The 9,127-nt window shown below is 36.2% G+C and overlaps 1 pseudogene; it reads left to right on the top strand.

Annotated features, from left to right (window-relative positions):
* Positions 1–5,893: 5,893 nt before the first annotated feature.
* On the top strand, positions 5,894–6,169 carry LOC143682733 (HIG1 domain family member 1A, mitochondrial pseudogene; annotated as a pseudogene).
* The last annotated feature ends 2,958 nt before the right edge of the window (positions 6,170–9,127 follow it).

Genomic DNA, 9,127 nt, shown 5'->3' with positions numbered 1-9,127 from the left:
CTGAGGCAAGATGAGGAACAGGGGACATAAAATGCTCTGCTCCCAGCAGTTCTGGGAAATGTATGTGTGTCGGAGACTAGGTACAGCTCACTGCAGCGTGTGCTATGGCTTTCTCCACACTGCAAGAGTGGAAACTGAGGCTCAAGGTCACAAAGCTCCTAAGAGGTAGAGCAGCCATGCCCTTCACTAATATGCATGGTGTTTTGTTTTGATCACTACCATTTCCACAGTGTCTAGCACATAGGATGCTCAATAAATATTTGTTGATCATAAATACAAGAACGATTAAAAAGAGGGTTCCAGGAGCACCTTTCTAGTCTTTCTTGAGGCCACCCACACAAAAGCAGTTATTGCAAAGACCTCACTGGGGCTAAGCCTAGAGCTGCATCTGCTAATATTTTAGTACCCCAGCATCTATGGGATCATGTATGGGATGAAATATCTTACTTACACCTAAAATGCCTTTAGTAGGAAAAAATTTTCACTCCAAATTGGAGATTAAATGCTTAAAATGAAAATACCTAGTGGATTTAGTGATGCCCTGAACTCATTACTGTATCAGCCACTCGAGTATAAATGACTCATACAGTGTTCTCCTTGGGGTGTAAGTTGTCAGCTAGAATTAGGTCTCCCACGGAATGGCCACCATGGGAGGCAGGGCACTTGCCAAACAGGAGAAAGAGAGCAGAAAGAGATGCAACATGAAGAAATCAGAGCCAAGAAATGCATCACTCTGCCTCCACAGGATGAGTTTTTCTTAAACTGGTCTAGAGAAAAAATAATCTGCTTCACATGGGACGTCTGTCAGGCATGGCTTTAAAGACCCAGAGCCCTATTTGATGATCTTATAAAGTTGCTTCTGTTTTTCCTAATTTCACACAGCCAGCCTCATTTTAAACAAGACCCTTTACTAGAAGCCTCATTATCTGAGTATGTCCAGTCAGTTTCCTAGCCAGAGAAACAGAAACTTTCCTGGTTATTTCAAACAGAATGCACTGAAATGTAATTCTAACAGGGAATTTGTTGCAAATGTGTTGGAAGGGCTAAGAGAGCAAAATGGGAAGGAACTGGTACCCAGGACCTATGAATCCTCTGTCCTGCCTTGGCTGGAGCCCCAGCTGCAGCCTCTGCTGCTTTTGCAACCAAACTACCCTGCCCTCCCACAGGGACCCAATACCTGCCACACTCTCTGACCCTGCAAGGGTTCAGGAGCTCACAGTCCCACTGATTCTACTGGAACTGCCCTGGGTCCTGCCTGTATTGTCCCCACTGCTTATGCAGGAGTTACATGCCCACTGGCACTTCTGTCAGAAACAAAATGGTTACTGCTTTCCTTTCCTCTTGTGTTCTCATGAGTACCTCCTATTGGCAGGTCAAAACCAAAACCCAGTGAGTAGGCAAGTCTGGGAGATAGAACTTTCTGGTTTCAAATCCTGCTAGCATATGTAAAGAATAAAACAGCAGCAACAAACAGTGCATGCAATGGCATATTAAAGCAACTTATTCTGCCATTTTAGCACATAAATGGTGGAGATTTTGTTTAAAAAAATTTTCAAAGCCCTATTTGAATGACGTATTTTTGATTCTCTGATATCATGCTGGTCCCTGGTATATATTTCCAAGGTATCTTTGTCATTTATGCCATTACTCAAAACAAATATGCTGAGATAAAAATCATCAAATGACTCATCAAAAAGTTTAGAAAGACTTGTAAAAATTACCACATCATCAAAGGTATTTTCATTTTCAAGCCCTACAATTGTCCTTTAAAATTGAAGACGGTTTTTAAAGACATCTGCATGCTACAGGTTATCAGGAGTTAGAAAGAGAGTCGAGATTGGGCATTTGGTGCTGAAGGAATACAGATTGCCCAACAGGACTGATTGTAAATATTCAGGATTGGATCACACAATACTACCTGATTGCAGCAACGTAATTTAAGTACGCCGAATGAAGCTGACTATGAGTATGCTTGAGGGAGAAGCGCTGGGGGTACATATGAAACCAGAAGGAAAGATAGACGACAAAGACTGAGACGGTTTAACTTTGGAATGTCTGGAGTAGACAATGATGGAGATTAAAAGTACAAATAAAAAAACATTTTTGCATGAGGGAGAACAAATGAATGTCAACATTGCAAGGAATTGAAAATGGGATGGTGTACAGGAAAAGGTAAAATTAATGCAAGCTAGGGTCTATAGTCAGTAGTAACATTGTAATATGAGTCCACTGAATGTAACATAGGCATTATGCCAAAACTAAATGCCAACAGGCAGGGTAATGGGGGAGGGCTATGGATTCTATGCAGAAGAAAAGGAAATGTCTTCATATTAATTATGGTGATGAAGGCACGTCTATTTACTTAGGCTGGATTGTATGATGTGCGAATAAAAATATTTAAAAATGAAACGTGGAGAATGACATTTAAAAGAGAAATATGGAGAAAGAGAAGTACCTATTCACTGTTGGTAAGGAAATTGAGAGATGCAGTCCCTGTGGAGGGCAGTGTGGTGGTTCAATAAGAGGCTAGGGATGGGGTTGCCATATGATCCTGCAACCCACTGTTAGATACATGAACTGAGAGTAGAAACATGAATGCACATTTGCACACTGGTGTTTAAGGCAGCAGTATTTGAGATTTGCAATGGATGGAGGTGGCCTAAGGGTACAATGACTGAGGATGGAAGGGGAAACTGTGGTGTTTACATACAACGGACTACTGAGTGGCTGCAAGATGGAATGAAGTTCTGAGGCATACAACTAGATGAATGAATCTTATAGACAGTATGTTGAATAAAATGTCAGAAACAAAAAGATAAATATCATCATGCCTCACTCTTATGTATAATATACAAACTCAAAGAACTGAAGTCAAGAGAATGGATTATCAGGCTGGGGCCTATTATAAAGGTTCCTTGATTGTAAGCTCTTACAGCAGTCACATCTATTTAGTAGTTGTAACTGATATTTCTAAATTCTGACATACTGAGCCAACAAATAACCTGGTTGTTCCCTGAAACTTTGGGTATTTATGTGACACCTGAGTCTCAGAGCACGGAAGCTATGAAAGTCAGCATTACCTCATTCAGTAACTGTTAAAAAAGCTGAAAACATGATCAGACTTCATCTAGAGATATGAATGAAGCTGATCTGGACAGGACTAAGGTAAATCAGAATATAAAGTAAAGGATGACATGGCCCATATTTTCAAACTTCAACCTCTGTGTGAGACCAAAGGGAGAGATATTTATTTGGTGCAAAGATTATATTTTGGGTAGTGTATTATCTAATTTAACTTGTGTGGTCAGTTTACTTGAACACCGTGATGAGATGGAATCTTGAATAGGGCATGAGCTCTTGTTCATTTGTACAGGTTAGTGTGATGCCCCAATATATCCCAGAGTGATGTCAGCAGAGAATAAACACGTATTTGCAAAGTTCCCTTGGGGGGACTGGAGAGAAAGGAGAAAATATTCAACTTCTCTGTCTGAGGAATTCCTAATACTCTTACAAGTAATGGGGGCAATCAATTCAATAGGCTGAGCCCTCAATCTATGAAACTTATTCCTGCAAAGGATAGACTAAGCCTACTGATAATTATGCCTAAGAGTCACCCCCAGAGAGCCCCTTTTGTTGCTCAGATGTGGCCTCTCTCTCTAAGCAAGTGAACTCACTGCCCTCCCCGCTATGTAGGACATGACTTCCGGGGTGTAAATCTCCCTGGCAACATGGGACAGAACTCCCAGGAATGAGCCAGGACCCGGCATCATGGGAATGATTACCCTCTTCTTGACCTAAAGGGGGAAGAGAGAAATGAGACAAAATAAAGTCTCAGCCACTGAGATATTTCAGACAGAGTCATGAGGTTATTCTTATGCATTATATAGATATCCCATTTTAGCGTATGGTATACTGGAGTGGCTGGAGGGAAGTATCTGAAACTGTTGAGCTGTGGTCCAGTCGCTCTGATTCTGGAAGAACACTGTATAACTAGATAGCTTTTGCAACATGACTGTGTGATTGTGAAAACCTTGTATCTGATGCTCCTTTTATCCAGGGTATGGACATAAGAGTTAAAAAAAAAAAAAAGAAAAAAGAATAAAACATAAATAAATAATAGGAGGAGATAAAGGGTAAAAATTGGGTAGATTGAAATACTGTGCATCAATGAGAGGGAGAGGTAAGGAGTATGGGATGTAAGAGTTATTTTCTTTTTTTTTTTTTCTTTTTCTGGAGTGACACAAATGTACTAAAATGATCATGGTAAAAAATATACAACTCTGTGATGATATTGTGAGCCACTGATTGTATAATATACATGTGGCTATTTCTCAATAATATATATATTTAAAAAGCATCTTCATGTTAAGAACTTTTAGTATCATTTGCGACTTGCTTTTTACCTCTTCATTTAAAAATTGTTTTGTGGAGCAGATAACCTTCAGAAACAATATTCTGTTTCTAAATAAAAAATATTTATATTTTTATATTAAACACAAATAGAAAAGTTATTCTTATTTCCATCAAGTTTCCATAATTTCCCTTTTTAAAATAGAACTTCTCCAAGATAGTCCATCTTTATTAAAGGGCAAGATAGATTAAGAGATTTAGCAGTTTTCTCACATTTTTTAAGGTTTAATTTCTCTTCCCAACAAGATGATAACCTTTGAGAAATTCAGATAATACAAACATCTTCTTCACTATTTCTCCATATAGAAGCACACAGTCTAATTACTAAAAAAGTTAAATAAAGATTTTACTGGCTGGCTAGTTAATACCACCACTATTAAAAGCAACATTTAAATGTCTGTTTTGTCCATGGAAGTAGACACTGGAGCTACAAAGAAATAAAAAATAGAATCTTTGCCCAAAAGGAGACATTTTTAATCCTATAAGAAAGACAAGAGGCAAGAATTATAAAAATAATTAAAAAAAAAATTCCCTGGGTTGAAGAAAGAAATTGGTCTCTAGATTGTAAGGACTCATCATACTCCAGATATACCCAAATATAGCTTTGAATATATTTATTCAAATATAAATTTAAATGTAAGAATAGGGCCTGGAACTTCTTTTTTTCCTACTTCTGAATCTCAAGGGCCTATAATAGTACCTACCAAATAGTAAGTACTCAGTAAATTGTTTCAAATGTGTAAAAGATAATCTCTTAAAAGTTTTCAGATTGGTAGAACAGAGCGTTTTTAAAGGAAAATCAGACTGATGTCAATCTTCTCATCTGCAACAATGGAATTTAGATAATGGCAGAATAAAAAATTATAAAACTGCACCCTGGATATCCTGTTCACAGTCAAGGTATCATTCCCCTGTCAGGATGGCAAAAAGATAATTGTGTATATGTGAATGTTCAAAGATGATCACTCACATATGCCATCTGAAGAGAATACTCCAGGAATGACTCTAATCAAAAAGCAAGTGAATCAATGCACTGACCTGAGGACAGAAGAGAACCATGAAGGGAGGGAAGAACAGTAAGCACCACTCACTGATACGGTTTATTCCCAGAATATTATGGTGGTTCAATATCAGGAGCTTTATCTGATTTGTTAATCACTTTAACAAATTGAAGAAAAAAATGTGTAATCGATGCAGAAAAGTTATCTTTGGTAAAATTCAACAACTTCTTGTAAAAACTAAGTAAAATGATAATATAAAACCATTCCTAAAATATGCAAATGCCACTTACCAATTGCCAGCAGCAAATGTCCTTCAAAACAATGCAATACTAAACCCTTTTAAATTAAAATCTAGAATTATTACTACTAATGTCATTATTATTGAATATTGTCCTGCTTCAGGTAAAAACAAAAATGCATTAAGACTAAAAACATTAGATCCATAGGCTGGGAGCAAAAGCTGGAAGATTCTTCAACCGATCATGTCAACCAACATAGATGTTTCTCTGTCTTCGTGTGATGAAGATCAGGGATCTAAACTTATCTGAAAAGCTAGAGAGGCACCATTTGTCCCCACTGGGATGGCAGGTTTTGCAGCAATTGTTGCATATGGATTATATAAACCGAAGAGCAGGGAAAATACTAAAATGTCCATTCACCTGATTCACATGTGTGTTGCAACCCAAAGTTTTGTTGTGGGAGCAATAACTGTTGGTATGGGCTATTCCATGTATCGAGAATACCGGGCAAAACCTTAACTTTCATAGAAGAGATGATGTCTTGGTCTTGTTGGTGTTGTTTGCTTTGATTAAGACATGTCAAATTGAGGTTATACATATATGCTGAAAATAAATTAAGTACATGCAGACAGTAACACAATATTTTGAATATTGGCTTCCTTTCTTTCAGGCTTGATTTGTCTGGTGACCAAGTTATTGGTGACAAGTTCACTAACTAGGTCATTCAGGGAAATCAAGTTAGCACAAAAGAAACATCATTCAAATTATCGTGATGATGGTAAAATGTCCACATTCTTAAACTCTATGGTGAAATTAGTTCTAAAAAAGACAGCAGGCAGAGTATCACTTTGTTTGGCTGTTATATAAGAATGCTATTTACCCAAATTAACTTAAGTTTTTCTGCCTACCTTCTGCACTAGTTTCTAGGGCTGATTAACTCTTAAAGAACTCTTTCAGAAAAGTACATGGAATATAACATTGCAATGGCTCCCACAAATGAGCACATGTGTGTTTAAACTAAGCTTAAAAACCCGGTAACAGAGCTGCTTAGAAGTAGTATTTATTTTAGAATCATGCTTATTAATAAACAGAATAATTTAATTATGGATTCCATTTAGCTCTTTCATAATTGCAGAATTATATTTTTACTGCTGTTATAAGAATAACTTTTAAATGTCATCTTGAAATAGAAGTATGTAAAGTGCTAATCAAAAAGAAAATGAGGATTTAAATGTGTATAGCATTTGTTTGTTTTCTCTGTAAGATTCACAAATGTTAAACAAAACACATTACCTGTACTGAAGGTGATAAGTGATTTATGAACAAGTTGATTTGGCAAGGGATTACATACAGATTTGATATACTACAGAGTACTTTGTTGTGCTTCTGAAATTTTTTTGCCTGCCTTTACATTCCATGGTCATAACACAGTAAACACAGTGTCATTAAAATGAATGAACACATTAAAAAAAAAAAAGACTGAAAACATTACATAATTGATATGTGTAGGTTTTCTTTTGCCAATAATATGTTTGCAGACTTAGAAAATACAACATTCTATGGTTCAAAAGCAAAACTAAAATTAATCAGACAATTGGATAAAATAGCTACATGCCAAAATAATACCTATGTGAAGAAAACCATAAAATATTATTGAAAGACATAAACAGCATTCTGAATGAATGAAAAGCTATATCATGTTCTCGATAGTTATGTGTCATTGATGTTCATCCTCCAAAAATAGTTCTTAAAGGGAATGGTTTCCAATTAAGACTATAACAAGGTTTGTGGGGGTGTTGGGAGAAGATGCAGGGCTAAGGGATAATGTTAAAGTGCATAGGGAAGATTAAACATCCAACAGCAGTAAAGAAACATGCAAAAGAATAGTGAGGGAGCGCAAGACTTCTCTGAAATAAAAACGTACTGTAATTAATCAATCCTGACATAGAAAAAAACAAAAGCTCATTGGAACGGAACAGAAACTCCAGATACAGATCTTAAAATACATGAGAATTTAATATGTGATAAAGATGGTATTTCAAATAAATAGAGGAAATGGTACTATCATAAATGACTATGCCTATGGAAGAGAATGAGATAGGAAACCTAACTCATCCTATATACCAAAAAGATCCGGATGTCAATGTGAATATTTTTAACTATAAATAAAAATCTTAGGATAAACTCTCAGATAATACATGTTCAATCTAGGGTCAAGGTAAACCTATTTTTAGGTAAATGTATAAAATACGTTTACATACAATAAAGAGCAGTCATTTTAAGTGTACAGTTTGATGAGCTTTTTAAGTGTATATGGTTATATAACCTCAACCACTATCAGGATATAAAACAGTTCCATCAACCTAAAAACTTTTCTCATGCCCTTGTCCCCAGTCCCTGCCAACCATGATCTGCTATCTGTTACTATAATTTTGCCTTTTTAAAAATTCCAAATTTGTATATTTGGAATCATACAGTATGCAGTGGTTGTGTTTGACTTATTTCACTTAGCATAATATTTCTGAGTTCCCCTGTATTGTTGCATGTATTAACATTTTACTCATTTGTATTATGGAGTACTATGGGAATATCACATAGCATTAAATATCATTGTTTATCCATTCATCAGTTGATAGATACTTGTAATGTTTCCAGTTTTGAGTTATTATGAATAATGATGCTATGAACATACAAATCAAGTTTTATGTTGACACAAAATTGTGATTTTGTGTTTTTATTTCTCTCGGATAAATAACTGTGAGCAAGTGGAATTACTGGGTCATATGGTAGGCATATGATTAACCTTATAAGATACTGTCATGCTATACTCCAGCATTTTGCCTTACCCCAGTAACATATCAGGGTTTTAGTTGATCCGTATACTACACAACACTTAGTAGTCGGTTTTTATAAACTTTAGCTGTCATAGTAAGTGTGTAGTGCTGTATTATTGTCATTTTAATTAGCATTTCCCTGATGGGCTGGTTTGAGATTATGTACCCAAGAAAAGCCATATTTTCTTTCCTGTGGGAGCAGACCTATTGTTTAGGGTGGAATCTTCGATTGGATTATTTCCATGGAGATGTGTGACACCCAGTAGTGGGTTGGACCTCTAAAATGTTTTCTCTTTTAAAGGACTCCAGTAAACTAATCAAGACCTGCATTGAATGGGCAGAGTCACATCTCCATCTTATCAAAAGTTCACATCCACAATTGAATGTGTCACATCTCCATGGACACAACTTAATCAAGAGATCCCACCTTACAATATTGGATGAGGATTAAAAGAACATGGCTGCCCCACATGATTGGATTTAGGATTAAAAGAACATGACTTGTGTGATGTAGTTGTTCTAAAAATGATTAAGACGATGAATACACAACTATGTGATGATATCATGAGCTACTGATTGTACACTATGGATGGACTGTATGTGTGTGAAGATTTCTCAATAAAAATATTTAAAAACAAAAACA

The sequence above is a fragment of the Tamandua tetradactyla genome, chromosome 5 (genome assembly GCF_023851605.1).
Source record: "Tamandua tetradactyla isolate mTamTet1 chromosome 5, mTamTet1.pri, whole genome shotgun sequence".
Lineage (NCBI taxonomy): Eukaryota > Metazoa > Chordata > Mammalia > Pilosa > Myrmecophagidae > Tamandua > Tamandua tetradactyla.
This window is presented reverse-complemented; position numbering and strand designations above follow the sequence as displayed.